Source organism: Epinephelus fuscoguttatus, linkage group LG1 (assembly GCF_011397635.1).
Source record: "Epinephelus fuscoguttatus linkage group LG1, E.fuscoguttatus.final_Chr_v1".
NCBI lineage: Eukaryota > Metazoa > Chordata > Actinopteri > Perciformes > Serranidae > Epinephelus > Epinephelus fuscoguttatus.
Genome location: NC_064752.1, coordinates 42,663,195 through 42,681,950, shown reverse-complemented (window position 1 = coordinate 42,681,950; position 18,756 = coordinate 42,663,195). Strand labels below are relative to the sequence as shown.

Sequence of the window (18,756 nt, the reverse complement as noted above, 5' to 3'; positions counted from 1 at the left end):
CTCCTGCTGAATTCAACACAGATCTGTTGTTAACATGATGAAGCACCATCAGAAAAAAATCGAGTGCGTTCCCGATTTATCAATAGCAAGTTTATTACATCTTTTCACCCTGAAGATCTCTGTTGCTCCCAGTCATGTTTTCTATTGTATCCGAGATGAAAAGACGCCATTGGTCTTGAGTCCTGCTTTTTAGCCTGGGCAAAATAGATGTGAGACAACAGAAAAACACCTACCACTGCCATTGGTGAATGGCATTGTATTTGTTAGGCTGAAGTCAACAAGGCGAATATTGGCCGATATCAACGTTCAGCCAATATATTGGTGCATCCTGATTTAGCAAAATATTCATAATGGAATTAACATGAAGACATCCCCAGCCCCAAACTGTTTAATCCGTACACAAAGCCTTTGTTAAAACAGCAGCAATATTTCATTCTGTACAGTTCACTGCTTTAACAGTGATGACTTGCAAAAGACGCAACGTGAGACTACTTTTGTTCAAAACCATTAAAACAACGATGTGAGGGAAAATATTTGAAGGAAGGAAGACTAAGCTAAATTAGTCTCACAGTTAAACATTCTGTATACAACAAAACATGAGTTGTTTCACTAAAATAGCCCCTCAGTGTTTGAAGCAGGAAGAGATGATAACTGTTATTATTTTCCAACCAAATTGGCAGTTAAGATAGGCACTTCATGCAAACTCATTCATGGGAATGTTTTGCAGGAGGGGGAAAGAAACGGTAGAAAAAGAGTGAGGGATAATAAAGCCAAAGATTTAGTGCCATCTGTCCGTAGCCTTGCATTTACATCTTATCAGAAATGAGCCGAATGTGATTAAGCGAGTTCTCTCATTTCAGAGCTCCAGCAGTGTTAAGCGAGCCATTCTGCATGGCTGTAACATTTGTGTTAAGTTGTGCCATCTTGATCAGGCGGCTACAGGCGGCCTCCTCGTTGCCTGAGGAGAAGGCTCACTGGCCAGACACATTACTGCAAAGAGCAGCATCTCACTGAGCATGTCACAACCTGCCCAGGGGGGAGTGTGAGTGTCTGCGAGTTTTGGTGTGTTTATGTTTTATCCTCAGGACCCCCGATTGTTGTTCATTTCCTGTACAAAGACAAAATAAGCACATAAAGGCCAAAATGTGCTCTTCCCCGGCCTTCACCCACATCACAGCACTTTTCCGCACAAGTGGCTAGCCGCGGATAATTATACAATTAAAACAATTTTCCGCATCTATCTGTCAGACTGATCTAATTCACCATTCGAATGACACTAATGGAGTAAGCCTCTTTCTCTCTCCTTCCCCGAGCGAAGCCTTTTCCTCTGTATCACACAACGCAGCAAAGCCATCTGCAGCAGAGGAAAACAGAGAGAGCTGAGAGGAATAGTGTTGTGTTTGTTTAGCAGGATGTTGGTGAATAAAGTTGAGACCCGGCAGTTTTCATCACGACCCACAGAGCAGCAAGGAAATGGGGAGGTTCGTTTGATTGTTGGTTCAAATTAACCCTTGGGTGAAGAGAGAAGAAGAAACAGAGTGACCTTCTTATTTTCTGAGACAACACTCCCTTCAACCAATGCTGACATTAATAATTCATCATGACAAAACACATTACCAGGGAAGCTGGATGTGAAAAAAAGAGTTGAACGTGACGGATAAACAGTCACATTAAAGCTGGGTTCAGACACGGCAACAGCACTGGAAAAATAAAATGTAATATTTCATTGTTTAAATGAGCTGGAACATGCTGTTGAATAGTGTGTCCAGTGAAGAGAAGCTTGTGCCATTTAGACAGACCCACACAGGGTGTGAGCAACACAGGGAGCCAAACCTTGACCTGGATATCCTGCATCTCTGTCCACCCAGTGTGCACAAGAAACACAGATAGGAACTACTCCTACACAAGTTCAAGGGAAATGCTTGCATGGCGTGGCTCTGTCCTTCCCAACCAGCCCCACCAAGCACAATGGCAGCAGCGAGTTTTATGTTTATGAGCTATCCTCCTGATGGGGATACACATATCCATTAGATATGAGTCCGCCTATAGAGGGGGTCTGGTATTAACCCACAAGCAAGTGCCCCATCAGCAGAGAGGAAAAAGCTGCCTTTTATGGCAGCAGATCACAGACTCAAGCCATTGGCCACAAAGCCCACAAATGAGGCGTTAAGTGTAGTGGCAGGACAGCGGAGAAAGAGGAGCAGAGAGATATGACCCTCTGCTCGCCCATGCATGAATCTGCCCTCTGCCTCCTTCCCTTTCTCTCCATCTTGCGCTCTACCACTCCCCCTACGAAAAAAATATATATCAAAACATGCTTAACTGCCCAACAACAGTCGCCGCAAAATAACAACTGTCACCTGCAGCAGAATTCATTAAAGCATTGGTAACGTCGCAGCCCTGTAATGTAATTTTTATAATTGAATATTAATTCTTACGCAATATTTGGAGAGATTCCTAATGGACGTTTTCTGTAATTAATTGCCAGATAGAGGCAGGGCTAGTGCGGCAAAGTTAAAAAACACAACCTGACATGGAGATTGGGAAAGAGAGGGCGGCGAGGGGCCTGCTGGGAAGGTTTCATCATTGTGCCTGACCCCCCCTGCTGCTGGCAATGGCAGGAGATGGGGGGAGAGCGGGGAGGAGATAGACTCCTCTTCACAGTCAGAGATTTAATTGCACGCAGATTCCATTACCTCTGCACAAATGTCACATTCTCTTCTGATCAGGGGGCACGGCAGCCACTGGCAGCATGGCTGGCAAGCAGCCAGACTATAGTGCAGAAAGTGTTCAGCCAATCAGGGCTCCCGGGGCAGACAGAGGTGAGCAGAGGGACAGAAAGACTAGAGTATGCCAAAGATATTGCAAAACAAAGGAGAGTCACGAACACAAAGCAGCTGACGGTGCAACATTCAGGTAGAGGGCAATATGCTGTTTTAATTTGATTGATTTTAGATGTGCAATTAACAGTATTGTTATTACCATTATTCTTACTATTATTATCATAAATTTTCAATTAGCAGAGGTTGGCAAATATAGGAGCACAGGTTTTCATATTAATATATTTACAAGAAAACCCTATAATGACAAGATCTTATATATAATATTAAAAAAATGAATTTATAACCTTTCTTACCATACTGTATTTATACTTAACTAAAAAGATACATAGATAAATAAGTACCCTCAAGCAAAAAAAAAAATGATAATAAAAAAATCTGTGTTTTTACTACAGTCACACTGAAGGGAAAAATTGCTATGAATTTTGATTTAAACATCTGAGCTTATCATGCACTCTGAGGAAGATCTTTGAGAATTCTTGACAATTATGATTATATTAAAACATTGGGCTCTAGTTTCCCAGTGCAGCGCAGCGCAGGGTGGCGAACCCCACGCAGAGCTAGTTTCGAGCAGCGCAACCTGAGGCGCGCTCAGTTTGGTAGTTTGGCAGACCGAGGTGCGCTGAGATGGGTGTGGCGGCGCAGCAGGGGGAGGTGTTGACAGATCCAGCCTGGCGCAGTGACAGTTTCGTGCCAAAAGGCTTTACTGAAGGTGCGCTAAAAGCTCGCCAACTGAAACCACGTCTACTGTCAGCGCAGGCGGAGCGCAGCCGGTGTAAGCCAAAGTTTGGCTGACTGGCGGACAGTGCACACACATCACCAAAACCTCACAGGCAGGTTTCCAGAATGTCAGGCACATTAACAATGCAATAAATTCGAAAAACCACGATTCAATGCAACTATCTGCAATCAGCACATAAATGTATCTCTGTATCGACTGTCCCGTCACATCTGATGTCAGATCAAAGGGGACTGGCACCGTTTGGCACCGTTTGGCACGCGTAACACAGCTGCAAACTAATGAGTTCACATCCCTCTCAGCCAACCACAAACAGCCACAGCATCAGATAGGGAGTATATATTCAGCATCTGTCATCTTAGAAAAGTCAAAAGAAAAGAAACAGAGTGAGACTGCGAGAGAGAAAGAGAGAGAAAGAGAGAGCGCAAGCGCGCATGAGAGAAATGCAACATTGATTTACAATTGTGGTGACCTCCTTCCAGGCTACCTTTGCATCATCAGCCCGTGGAGGTCTGCTCGCAGTTCCGTATATTCAGACATTGCGAGCTTGGACCTCCCGGACCAAAACATCAGTTTCCTCCTGGGAGAAGTTTGGCCATCTGATGCTGCTGCTCTCTTCTGCGTAGGAGGAGTAGCTGCGCCAGGCAAAATCCGCCTGGCCACACCCATTTGGCGAAGCGCAGGTGCACTGCGCCCCCGCCTCACCCGGTCTGCGAAACTAGAGCCCATTATTGTAATTATAGCCTAATAGGACGGTGAATCTTTCGGTAGTAAGCAATATTTTCGGTAATCACTAATCTTTCTCGCAATTAAATTTGACGTCAATTCTTGGGATTACGATTCGATTCAGAATGGATTCTCAATTTCTCAGTTCCTAATTCAAAAATCGATTCTCAATTCCATACATGGGGGTGCTAATTTCAGGTTCCACTCCAGTCCGCAGTGCACTATGAAAGGCAGCTGGCAAATTATGGCATAACAACAGAGTAAAGTTTGTGTAAGAGTTATTATGTCATTCACCTGAATACTTAGCCAATTATGGATGGCTTTTTCAGTATTATTAATAATACATTTTATTCATATAGCGCTTTAAAAGGTACTCAAAGGTACTTTACATGATAATAAAAACAGTAACAGAAACAGTAAAAAGCAATAATGGCATAAAAACAAGTAAAACAATAAAAAAGGAAGCCAGGTGGGGAGAATAATAGATCACAGATTAAAAGCAGATTTAAATAGGTGGGTTTTGAAAGAGGAGAGTGAGGGGGAATGTCTGAGGTGTTGGGGAGAGAGTTCTAGAAGGGGGGTGCAAAATAGAGAAGACCCTGTCCCCCCAGATATGGCACTTGGACTGGATGAGAGGGTGAGGAGGTTGGTGGCACTGCATCTGGATTTTCAGTGTTTGTATGACAGGAGAGAGTGTATGAGGAAACTGACGTGACAAACACAGGGTTTACCATTAATGTATTTAACTGTGGAGGCTTGGCCCATTTAATTTGCCCAAGTACAGTTTCACATCGGCATGTGCCCCACATATAACAGACACTTGCAACAGAACACACACTCTCCGACATAATCAACAGTTGTGTTTACCAACACATACACACAGATAGGCTACCGACTCCAAGAGCTAACGTTAGCAGCGAGTGACTAGCCAGTACCCATCCTGCTTGCTGCAAAGACTGCATTTCCGGCTTAAACTACGACTACATAATCTACTGTGGAAGCTGCAAAGGGTACATGGCAATTCAAAACTGACAGATGGAGGTAAAGTAATGTCTTTAAAAATGTATTTTGGAAGTTGTGAATTGATTCAGAATCACAGAAGAAAAGAAATGAGATTATTGCCTGAAAGGATTTTTTTCACCACCCCTAGCTCCTTTTAAAGGTTATTTTCATTATCAATTAATTCAGTCACTTCCAGTTTATCTTCTAATTGTTTGGTCTACAAAGAGTAAAACAGCCAAAAAGGTCCATCAAGTTCCCAGAGCCAAGGTGATGTCTTAACATGTCCAACCAACAGCACAAACCTAAGAATATTTAGTTTACTCTCACAGAAGAAAAACAGCAAAACTGACATTTGAGAAGCTGGACCAGTGAATTTGTGCCATGTTTGCTTCGTTTTAAGTAGTAAGGGTTTAGTGAAATTGCATGTGTTTGGGAAGTACTGAGCAAACAACTAGATGAATGAGACTTGGATTATACTGCACCAGTTCTGTGATAGTTTGTTAACCGATGTTTAGTATAGTTATGCTTTTGTTAAACATGGCCCACCTTTACTTCAGTGAAAAAAAAAGTTTTCTTCATGAATTCAACGTAAGACAGGGTGAGCAATGGATATTCAAATGATCATTCTATGGGTAAAGTATTCCCATAAGAGTGATCTCCAAATACACTAAATGATCTTTACATCATTTTCAGAGAGGTAATGTGCAGCTAGCTAGGTGGCTAAAATGACGCAAGTGGACAGATAGTGAATCCCTGTTAGGATCTTATAGTTAAGTATAAGAATATCATATCATTGTTTTAAGCATATTCGTCTCGGGAATCGGGACCTCCTCGATTAGGAGTTGTGAAGTAGCCATCATTGGCTTTGCTGATCCTGAACTTAGTGAAGTCCCAGAACTTTTTAAATTGCTGGAAAATCAGATTCGTGAGCAGCAATTCAGAGCCCTGGAACCAGTCTCCACAAACACAGTCCTGCAGTTTAATTTATACAAAATAATTGCAATATTGAGGGTCAGTAAAATCATAATAAGATATTTTCCTGGAAATATTCAGCACTATTCTGTACTATATGTGTTTATCATTCATATCCATGCTCACTGGCCTAACAGCTGAGCAATAAAAGTGATGAAAAGCTCAGAATACATCTGTTAGGATCTGCTTCCAGCTTATTATGGCCTGATACAAATAAGCCTAATAGTCAGACCTAACAGTGCTTTGGAGTCACTTCACAGACAAACGGCACACACGTTACTGTATGAAATAAGAGACGAGTTAGTGGGAGGATTGCCACATACCCTGATCACTGGTGCAGGACAGATTGGCACTCCATTCCCCCAATCAGAATTCAGCTCACAGTCTTGAGGGCAGGACCACTGGGGTTTCACAGAGGACACAAACACAGAGAGAGAGAAAGAGAGAGAAGGAAGGAAGGGGAAAGAGACAACTATTACAAACAGGAAGTGAAAAGGTGGGGAAAGCCCCTACCATGGTCTAATGAGCCCACATGTACAGAAATGACATAAGAACAGGCAAAAGTAAAAGTGATCATCGTCAGCCACAAGTATTTGATATGTTATGACACACTGATTCCTGTTGTCATCTCCTGGCCTATATGCATATCAAGTCATCTTTCATATCTCGACATGCTGATAAGCGGCTGTGACGGACACATGATGTAAAATACAAGCAAGCGTGTGTGCATCATAGTTTCTGTGGTTGATTTCTCACCTTAAAACAGTAAACATGTCACATGGTTGACCTTTGTTAATGTCTTAGAGTACTTTGATATGCCCACATACAACACGTGCTGCATGTATTTCATATAGCTGTACGTGATGTCAACTGTGGCAGATACCACAACAATACATACTCTATCTTCTATTTAAGATTTCCAAATAAGTAAAAATGAATTATGTGAGGAAAAAAAGCAATGACACCTTAAACATTACCGATTCAACATTACAAAAATTACATTACAAGTTAATAACATAAACAATTTACAACAAACAGGTCATTATGCTCTTGTTCAGGTTCCTACTTGTATTTAAGGTTTCAACCAGAACATGTTTACATGCCCTAATAGTCAGACACTTTATTTTCCTCATACTGTCTCTGCTGGAACACTCGTATTCATCATCTGTCTGAAATGCTCAGATTTAAGCACTGCTCCCAAAAAAGCCCAGTCTGCTCTGACTGGACAACTTTTGTGGGTCTTCCGTCTCTGACCCCTTATGCACCAACTCAGTCCAAACATGTAGCACTAACGGAAAATAGCAGCACTTTCTACCATGAAAAATCACCAATAAAAGCTTCTAAACCTTAATCAGACATGTTCCAGCAGGAATATTATCCGACATTGGGGAGATATTAACAATATCAGCAACCAAAATTACGTTTCCCTGATGCAGGCCCACCCACAGAAATGGCTGGGCCACTGAAAAGGTATGGTGAATGGGCCCTCCTCAAATCTGCTTTAGTCATTCCAACACATGTGCATTCTCACTCTCCTCATTTAGTTTTCTCAAATTTTGTGCATTCTTGTTTTCTTGTAACAGCTGCGTCCAAAAAGACAAAAAGAATCAAACCATTTTCAAACGAGGGGTGTTTTCATTATGAAACAAGCTACATTTTACTAAAGCAACAATACAATGTATATTTTTGTCTTCTTAAGTAAAGGTGAGAATTGTCTTTCAAAATAAGATGTAATTATCACTGCTTGTATTTAGAATAAACATAATTATTTTTTGCCTATATAGCGCCATAGTAACTGGAGCAGATGACCGTATAAAAACGTCCCACAGAATATGAAGTGATACTGTGGGCGGAGTAGAAAAAACAGCAAGTGGAATGTTCAGAACAGTAGGAAATCGGAAGGTTTCTGCTCACAGGGATTACTTCTATATACGTTTCCCTAATTATCTGACACTTTGTTCACGTTAAATATGAATATCCTTTATTGTAACACTAAATATAAGACACAAAATACAGAAAAGCATAAAGAAAAAAACCCTGCAGTGGTCTCCAACTTTGTAAAAAAAAAAACAAAAACAAAAAAACAACATACATATACATATATATATATACATATGATGCATGACTTGTACCGCTACAAAAAAACATCTGAAACAACATTTTGTTTATTCAAAAACCTGGTGTTAGGCTCAAAAGCATTCATCTGTAGCCAGATAAACAAGTGGAAAGATGCTAATGACTTCCAGATACGGCTCAGATCATGCAAATGAGGCAGCAGAATGGATGGCTTCTGGTTTTGTCCCTGTCACAGGAGTCATGGCTGCATGTGTGGCTTGTTGCCCTGTGATATATGTGTGTACCACTTTGCTGTTTAATGTGGCTGTCTCTAGAAGCACAGCAAAGCAATTCAGCTCCCAGTTAATTGGCCCGCTGTATGAGAAAGCGTGTCAAAAACTAAATCTATAACTCTGTTTCTGTGCGTAGCGGTGTGGCTCTCCAACCAGACACAACAAACCGCAGCCCCGACGTCCCAACTCCTCATAATTCACCAGTGTGGAATTCAACTAACCCCATTAGTGCAGCCGTTGTTTCTACAGCCTGTCCACATTCCTGGGCCTGCCATTGGCTCCAGATAAGACCCCTCTGATTACTCTGTTGCATCCCTGTCATTACATACCAAAATGTATGTTGATCCCAACAGACAACACCAGACACCTATGGATTTATGGCTGAGCTATTGAATTTCAATGTCCCTCAATATCCCTTCACTTGAGAACAACAACGGAGGGCACTCTGTGACTTCAGCTGAGCTAACCACCATATATCCCACATACAGCTTACTCAAGCTTTAACTGATGAGAGGATTCAGACGAGATGGGATTTATGTGGATTCTCACCAAAGCGAAGTTAAAATAGCATGGGAGTGCATGTACACTAAAGAGGCTGCTCTGATTCTGAGTCTTTATTGCAAATTAACAAGCACTGGATTTTAAAAAGTGGTTACGTTTTATTGAGCAATGTGTCCATAAAAAAGACTAAACAACCAAACACTTTGAGATATACTATGGGCTAAGACGCCGACATAAAGTTAATATTTCAACCTCCGACTGCAAAGCATTCTCACTTTGTGGCCTTTTGCATGCCAGCTGCTCAACACTCCACTCTTTCCTACTCCTGAAACATGTGGTTGTAATCCCCTCTTTTCACTCAAATTACAAACTTTGTCAGTTTCTGAGGAAACTCTGCATACAGACACTTTGCAGCATGTGTGTTAATTGCCACTCATTTCTGAGTTTCCAGGCAAACTAGACAGGCATTTGAAGCTGTCCAACCTTGTTGAGGGCTATGAGAAGGGTCAGAAACTAGCATCCAAAAGGGGAACCAAATTTTTGCTGTTAAAATCAGTACAGACCACTAGCTGCAGGTCTAAAAAAACACCACATACAAAAATATTTGTTGCTGTTCTCATATTACACCATGAATTACAATGGGGAACTTTGTCTATTCAAACTGGGCAAAAGTAGCATATCTGAGAAGGAAAAAGGAGAAGGGCACAATAAGCCAGACATGAGAGATGATATTTAAAAATAATGCATTCGGCATCCATACAGTCAGTGAGACAGAGACTCAGCATGGTACGGCTTGACTCGTCTCAGCTCACTTTTGGTAACAGGTCCTTTTCTCTATCTCAATTTCCACTGCCAATAGTGTAGGCAGGATTCTCAGCTGATCGCCATAGCTATAGCACAAGATACTGCCGGGTCATCATCTTCACCACACAGCTGGGCAACATAGATTTTGAATGTCGCAGTATCGTAATTATTCTCTTTTCTGGTTTTAAAGGCTGCAGTACAGTAACGCGTTAAATTTTCTGAACTTCCCTGACTGTTCTAGCTGTTAGCTATTATTTGCCTTTACCCACTCAGTCGTTACATCCACATTACTGCCATTATGTACATATTTTGTAAAAGCACCAATAGGCATCCCTAAAATATCACAACAAAATCGATATCAAGGTATTTGTTCAAAATATTTTGATATTTGGTTTTCTACATATCGCCCAGTTCAATGCAATACTCACTGAATCACAGGTATGACTTTGAAGACATGCTCCCGCCCCGGAACTATGACATGCAACACCACACCCCGTCGCCTGCACATATGACCAATTAGATCTGCAAAACAACCCGTCAAGACAAGGTCAGCGGCCTGACTGCAAATCCTTTCATAACCATGTCCTGTTTGAATAATTTGGTTGGGTAGCACATTTCAAGTGATCATTTTGGACCATTTCACGCATGTAAAAGTAAGGTAACATATTTTCAAACAATGGTAATTCAGGAAATGAAATTTAAATCAATACTTTTTAGTAGCACATCTCCACAGCTTGCCTGTCTTTTAGTAACGCAGTTGACTGAGGCGGCTCTCATATTCCATGTGGTGTAGAAAAAGAGCCAATACAAAGTCAGCGTCAGAGGATTAAAACATGAAAACATTTAATAAAATTTCATCTTTTATTATATATATAATTTGTGCCTTTAATTGGCAACTAAACAGGAATGTCTACACCTTGTCAACTGTATGGTGTAGTGTACGGCAAAGTTTTGCAGGCTGCCATTTTTTAAAATCTAAGTTGAATGAAAGGAAAAAATATGGTCGCTACTGCCGTTAGTTTGGCTACTTAGAAATAGTGGGTTTGTTCCATCTGTGTCGCGCTAGTCATGGTTCTCTCTGTCCAATCAGATTTCTGTAGTACCAAAAATAAGCACCAGGTACTAGACACAACTTTTGCTCGTGGAAAACCAAAAAAACAAAGCAAAAAACGAGTCGAGCTGAGTAGAGCCGTGCAGTACCATGCAGCAGAATTGCGGCATAACTTAGAGTCCCTCAACCAGACTCAAGTTAGTGATCAGGTAGTGCAGAGACTGTGACTGCACTGGGGGACATTGGTGCTGTATCGGATCAATGGCTTGACCCATTAAGTCACACCACTCCCAGTACCTCATCTAATAAGAGCCAGTCTTTGGGAACACCCATGGCTGACCCATGCTGCTGGGGACAATTACAAGAGAGTGGTCTTTCAGGGCCGACGCCCACTTGACCCAGTAGCGTAAAGACACGGAGGAGATCCACATGATTTAAACTCCTCCCCAAGACGTGCTGACAAGGTTAGAGGGTCAACGCAGACATTAACAGGTCAGTGTGTGGCCCACTTGGGAACAATTACTCCCAGTCACAGCTAAGTGGACACTTGATTGAACACGACGGAGGCAGGACACACTTCCCACAGATAACAATCCCCAGAGCCATTTAGGATAAAAAGCCCTTGTGATACAGCCTTTATGGGCAAAATTCATCTTCCTTTTCCCTTTTAAAAGAATGTGAGAGTGTGATAGAGAGCCATTCTCTCAAAGAGATGAGTCTCTCAAAGCATTACCATTTTCTAGCAATACTAATAGCTGCTTATGACACAGAAACAATTACAAGGTGACTGGGAGAAAAAGCTAAACAATGGGACAAGCTGTTAAGATTTCATTTTTCATTCATGGAAAAAACTGATATCTCACATAAGAAATGGTCATGTCTTGCAACAGACTTTGACAGAACACTCATATTTTACAATCAGGTTCAAAACAACAGCAGCAAAAGTGGAACTTAACATAAATATACCATTCCGCAATAAATCTCTCATCTCTAATTAACTGTGTGGGTGCTGCAGTTTTTTATGCCGTTCGACCTTTAACCCACTGACAGTTTGACCCCTCTCCCACCACAATGACTAAAAACTTTGCCTCGAACATCTGGTGTCTTTATGCGCAGACAGCAGCGAGCACCCTGCCCTGTTCTGAGTCGTTTCATGTCACAACTCAACAACAAATAGTTTGTGTTTCATCATAATGTGTGGGTTTAACATGTACTGTTGAAGATAAAAACTAAACAGATGTTCGGGGGTAGCTACTGCAGATAAAATAGCAAACTTAGCAATGTGTATCTCTGTGTAAAATGGTCACTCTTGTCCTAGAGTCTCTTCGTACACAAATAGGGCTTATCGATCCGCGAACACATTTCCACAGCATTTGCATAAGCTGTGTGTTGTTTGTGGTGTTGTTTCTTTTTTTCCCCAGGGGCTTTGTTTATTTGTTTCTCTGCGTTAGGAAATCAGTTTCACATTGTCCCTCGATCTGCAGCGGTGGCTGGTGCTGCAGCTGTTGGTTGTTAGTGGCTAGAGATGACACAGTTCACCACTTCTCCAGGAGGCAGCCAGCACAGAGACCGGCACAGCTGCAGAGCAGGAGGAACACTGCAAAATGCATGCAGAGACGAGACTTTGACATTTTTAAGATAAGACGGTAAAGAAATCACATTGTTGACAGACTTATATTACTCCAGAGACAAAGCTCATCACTTGCCTCCCTCGCTCTTTTCTGAGGAATCAAGAAACTCGACATTAGTAGAGGAAAAAAAAGACAGACTCCTGCAGAGAATCTCTCTCTCCTATCGCTCTATCCCGCCCTCCTCATTAACGGGGCTCTTTTCCAATTCATTTAGGACCCCCTGAGATACAACCTTCCCCAAGAATTCAGCAAAGTGACACAACATTAACCCATTTGCACACGCAGAGTGCAAAAGCAACAGGCTCACCGGCTGACCCACTGGATGTTGTGGCAGTCAGCTTTATTCCCCAGGACCATTTTGTAACCAAGTGGGCATCATGCGAATACCATCTGGGTACCACTTATTTAAAGCTGGCAGAAGTCCCGTGGCAGCCAGCCTGGCAATGAGGAGAAGGGAATAAATTGCATCATTTACTTAACATGCATTTACCGTTGTGCCCGTTAAAAGCCCATGACTAAATAATTTGTTTTTTTCGGGTGCCAGTTTCTGCTGTCAGCCAAATTGCGTTACAAACAGAGCAACTGTCAAAGGGCTGATAAAGGAGATATCGAGATGTTAACCACATGAAATCGCATTTACCACCAAGTATATTAACAGCCCTCAATCCGTTTACACCAAAGAAATCTCCCAGCGCGTTTTGCACCGCACAAAACCCATAAACAGACAATAAACACATTGTAATTATAATGCCAACTCTTTAATTACGTGTGTCATCTGGGGATGGTCGAGCTCACTAATTGTCAGAGTGATGTGAAAGGATTGGGGGAGGCAAGGAGGAGATCAAGCCTCAGGCCCCAATGAGAACCATATTCCCCACTCTCCGAGCGTGTTAGAAGGCAGAAAATTCAATTGGCACGGTTCCAAAGAAGAACAGTCCAAACAGCCTTAATCAGCAGGGACAAACTCCATGCAAATCATTTACATTAGCACGAGTGGAGAGAAATATCTATGGTTTCACTCCCAGAACATGAAAGCGAGGAAAATCTTTGCCTCCTGTAACCTCACTGCCAGGTGACTTTATACAAGGAGGAGTTCACGTCTGTTCCACTGTCAGTCAGGTGTCACTGACCAAATCTCACAGCATCTGAAGAGGCGTAAAACAAAAAAGGCACCTACAGCTATTATTTACCAGGAGTCAGAGGGAGAGAAATATTTCACTTGAGTTTGTCATTACTATTATATGGCAGTTCTCTTTTATTTTCTACAGTGGAAACCATTAAATTACAGGACAAAAACCATGCAGAATGTGGATAACACAGTTTAATCCTATTATAACGTCAGTAAACAGCAGACTTATGCAGAATGTTAAAACACAATGCCGCTATAGTTGGTTGTCTATATGAACAGTTAACCCAACTTCACTGTTTGGTATGGATCAAGGTTCCAACAGCCTAAAGCAAGTTAGATTTAAGACTTTTTTTAATGCCACGCGGAATTGAATTTGTCTCTGTCTGTGTCTTGGTATTGCCTCCTCATAGCTCTTGTGTTAAAATGACAGGTTTTCAGTGGAGTACTCCTTTGAAACTACTTTTTTTTTTTTTTTTGCTATATCACCCAGCCCTAGTGCTGTGGAAATATTAGTCAGCAATATTATTTGAATTTTATTGTAAATTGTATGCAAAGACTATGTATATATACAATTTCATCTCAAATTAGTAGAGCTCGACCGTTTTATATGTCAGTCGATTCTACTGGCCAATATGGGCTAATGCAGACATCGGTATCACTGTATATTTTTTCTGATGCATGCCAATATAAAAACTTAAAGATGTAAACTTTACCATACAGAACACATAATACAGGAAACTGTGCTTGGAGTGTTTTAGAATTGGTGCCATTACACAGTTTCATCCAATTCAGCAGGGATCTAGCAAATACAATCAACATCTGTTTCTGCAATATGTATCTTTATATGGCAGCCTTAATGTCCAAGACAAAGTGCTGTGGGACAAATAAAGTATTCTTTAATCTTGGGTGTTGAGTTTATAGAATTGGTTGACAGTATGTAATAATGTTAAATATTATCAAAAAAAAAAAATTAAGAAGCCTCCCGAGTACCTTTGTTTAGTCAAATCAATGCAAAATCGATGACCAATCCACACAGAAAAGGTCTATTTTCATTCCACCTAAAAAAAAAAAATCACTTTATCGGTTATCAGTGATTTTTTTTTTCCCCGCCTCTAAAATATGTATCAGTCTCAAAAACCCCATATCAGTCAACACTAATGCATAGCACATTCTGCCTTCAATAAAAAAAGGAAAAGCATTTTATATGACCAGGCTCAGTCCTTTCAAAGCACCTGAGCACATGACAAAAAGCTGTTTTATCAATTGATGCAAAGTTATTTTGGACATGAACAAAGCTACTTCTAATGTTCAACAAACTCAGTGAGTTCAAGGATTTGCGTGCAAAGCACAAAGTAAATCAACATATAACATACATTATTATCCTCTATGATTTACAGTAATCACCTCAATACATACTAACTTGTAGACCTTTGTGCTGATGACAACACACGGGCAACAGTACTGTCTGCAAGAACTTGTTTTTCCAAGTCTGGTCACATGATCTGGAAAATCGTTGCTTATTTATGGATCAGAGTCCAAACATGAAGTGAGTGGCCCCGAAAGGCCTCCAGTATTAGCATATACAGTATACAGCAGTGGATGTGGTGGACAAAGATCACAGAGTGAATTATTGAAACCACCGTAAGTACAGTGCACCCTGAAAACACTTCACGAGATGACATCTCTCAGATGAATCATCAGCCAAGCAATGAGAAATGTCAGTTAGGCAATGAGAAACTGTCTCCACCATTGTTTACATATTGACTGGCACTATGTGGTTGGCCCTGATGAAAACAACACACAGCCTCCAATGGCATGATCTCACTTGGTGGAAAAAGAGCTGTCACTGTGAATCTGGTAGGAGGGTGTGGCATTGCAATCAATGAAGGTGGAGACAAAACAAATCTATTATTGGTTCCACGGCATGAAATCATACATTAGCTAAGCCCGGTTCTGAAACAGTCGATCCCGCGCCAGTTACTCTACAATTTACTGCTCAAATTGTTCTCACCTCTGCTTTTTCCATCCCTCTGTCTATGTGAGGTTCAACTGAACACTTCACTGTGGCCTGCAAGGTCTTTTACACAGGGCCGCTATTGATAGAAGAGATCAGAGTGACTGAGTGAAAGAGAAAGAGTGCATGAAGGATACAGAGTTTTCATCTGCTATCCATCTCATATTCTAATGTAGCCATTATGCTCTATAAAGAGACTGCTCATCTATTCATTTTATGGGGAATTTGCAAAAAAGATGACACTGCAAGAGGGTTGGTCGGAGTGATTAAAATTCTTTGAATTAGCCCTTCAATCACTGCATACAATTGTGTATGAAGTACACAGAAATGCACTCAAAATCCTGGCCCAAATCCTCTCTGTAGCAGGATATGAAAAGATTGATTTACTCATTTTTAACTGTGAGTTGTTTTCAGCGCGAGGAATTGATTGGTCAACACATTAAAAGCTTGTACATCATGCACTCCACATACACAACATAAAAAGGCTTTTAGAAAAATAGCCAATACCTGAGAACAGCTGATTGCTTAAGCCGCACCATATTCACAGTGTTTACAACAGGTGCAGTGCATTCCCAACAAAAGGCTGTAAACAGTAAATAGTAAATGGTTAACAGCAGCGAGCTGAGAGGAAAGTAACTCTGAAGCACGTGTGCATGAAGGCACTTTGATGTCACTTGTCAGTTTCACTCACTGAAAACGGAAATATTTACTAAATACAAATAAAACAATAATGTGAAACAAATCTATGTCCCTTTTGTACACAACCCCACATATCTGATGTGGTTTAACACGTTTGACCAATTCGTAAACTACTCCTGTCATAAATGAATCTCTGGTACAACCGTTCGTCATCACCGTTTACAAGACTCAGATCTGCAACTGAAGGTCTAGTCACATCACTGCTAATGTACAGGATTAGATCTTTTCTCATGCTTTTCACTATAGTGCCTGGAACAAATTAAGTAACAAATAAAGTTTCAGTTCCAGTTCAGATTCTCTCTCTCACTCACCCACTCATACACTCTCTGGTTCTCTCTCGGTCTTTCTCTTTGTCTCTTCTCAGACTAGACAGGTAGTCACTTAGATAAATGTCTTGCAAGCCACAAAAACATTTAACAAAAATTGCATTCCCAATATAAATGTGCATTCACTTGAACGTCAGGGTCATGGGGCTAAGTTGGCATTGACCCATTCAGGTCCTCTGCAAATGCTGGTTTATGAAATAGTTATTCAGGAGCTTATGTTAGGGTGTCTGCAGGTATCAGAAACTTAAATTTACTGCTTTTTAAAATAATTTTTAACCAATGTTAAGACTTTTTGGACAAACAACCTTTTTCTTATCCAAACATTGCAGGTAAGTATAAAGGTAAGTAGTATATGTATGTTGTTTCATGCAGAGGTAGGTTTTATGTAGGACTATGGTAATTACAGTGAGTTAGCCAACAGGTAAGTGCAAGAATAAAGTTAAGTATTAGGTTCAGTGGTGAGTTTAAAAATTTGTAACATCAGAAATGTGTACTTTTTATACAGGAGAGCTTGACTCATTCGGCAAAAAGAAATTTAAAAAATGGTTAAATGACATTAGCTCAAATATTTGTGACAATTAAAACAACACAAATTCTTAAGGCCCAATATTTATACAGTTGAATTTGAGACATTTTAAGACTTTTTAAGGACCTGCAGACACCCTGTTATGTGTTTGTGCTCTTATACAAAACTCATGACTGAACTCCAAAAGGTCCATCCTGTACAACACCAACTTTTTGCTGTTGTCTACAGTTTTTCTCAACACTGAGAACACTCAGTTTGTTTTTCACAGATAACGTCTTTACACGAGAGCTACATACGTGCCTGTTGTTACCGCCCGCTGTTGTGTCACTTGGCTACCAGCGTGCGTGTGCATGCTACTGTACAGAGGTAAAGCACATTTATCTTAGGAAACAGGGGAATACTACCAGCACCAGGCTATTACACAAACTGCTGCTGAAGCATCTCCTATAATCATTCAAACTGTATTTGAGATTAATCGACGACATGATTTTGATTTGATAAATTGTGCAGCTATGATGGATTCATAACCTTTCATTTCACTGAAGTTTGGTGTTTTTTCCCCTGTAAAATATATGGTTGAGTAAACTGCATCACTCATACTGCTCTTGTCTGAGATTGACAACTGCATGTTGTAGTGGCAGTCTTGTAATGTACTGAAAGACATAAGCATATTTAGAACTCATATAAGGAGTGAGAACTGGATTTAAATGGCTGTATGAAGCTTATACAGCTGCGTCTCGCCTCTGCATTTAGTGCAATGAGACCCTGACAGTCTTTGCAGCAGCAGCACAGCAGGATGAGTTTCCCACTCACAAACAACAGATTTTCCAAATTCTAGCCGCTGTCCACTTCAAACTTGCCGCCCGCTGCACGTCACACAACAAACTGCTGTGCTTGCTGCTGCGTGATTTTGGTGAGACCTTTGCAAGATCAGCCACTGCAGCCTCCCATCATCTAAAAGGGACTTTACACACAGCCGCAGCATCTAATGCAGAGCCGCTCAGTGAAAGCCACAGATGTATCACATGACAAGGATCTCTGTGTGGATCTTACCTTTACACTCACTTGATAAACAGGAGCCTCAAATACTGAACATGCTGCACGTCTGCATAAATCCAGATATTGGCCAGAACTAGTGGGCTAGAAAAGGACAATCCCTAGCCATAGTCATTCCTAGCCAGGGGTGTGTTCAGCCAACTGGCTATAATAAACAAAAATGTTGTTTTGGAAACTGGGTTGGGACTCTAATTCATTATGACCTTTTGGCCTTTAACTGAAATCTCAATATTGAATTTGCTTCTGATATTTCCACATCTGAGGACAGCCTCATTCTTTTCATCTGGCAAAAACACTTTTTTAACAAAGTCAGAAAATAATGCTATGAGCTGAGCGAGTTTGCTGAGAGTACCAAATGTTTTTACTGTGATTAGAGTTATACATGGGAGCAA

General features: G+C 41.0%; 1 protein-coding gene across 8 annotated transcripts in view; it reads right to left on the bottom strand.

The window, feature by feature from the left end:
- Positions 1-18,756, bottom strand: part of foxp1b (forkhead box P1b) — a 183,054-nt gene that overhangs the window by 152,366 nt on the left and 11,932 nt on the right. For 7 of the 8 annotated variants that reach the window (XM_049587353.1, XM_049587345.1, XM_049587378.1 and 4 more), the window contains one exon: positions 6,603-6,680. The exons of the other annotated variant lie outside the window; for it this stretch is intronic. The gene's annotated coding sequence lies outside the window, so the exon portion shown is untranslated. The remainder of the gene's footprint in view (positions 1-6,602; positions 6,681-18,756) is intronic. 8 annotated transcript variants of the gene reach the window in all.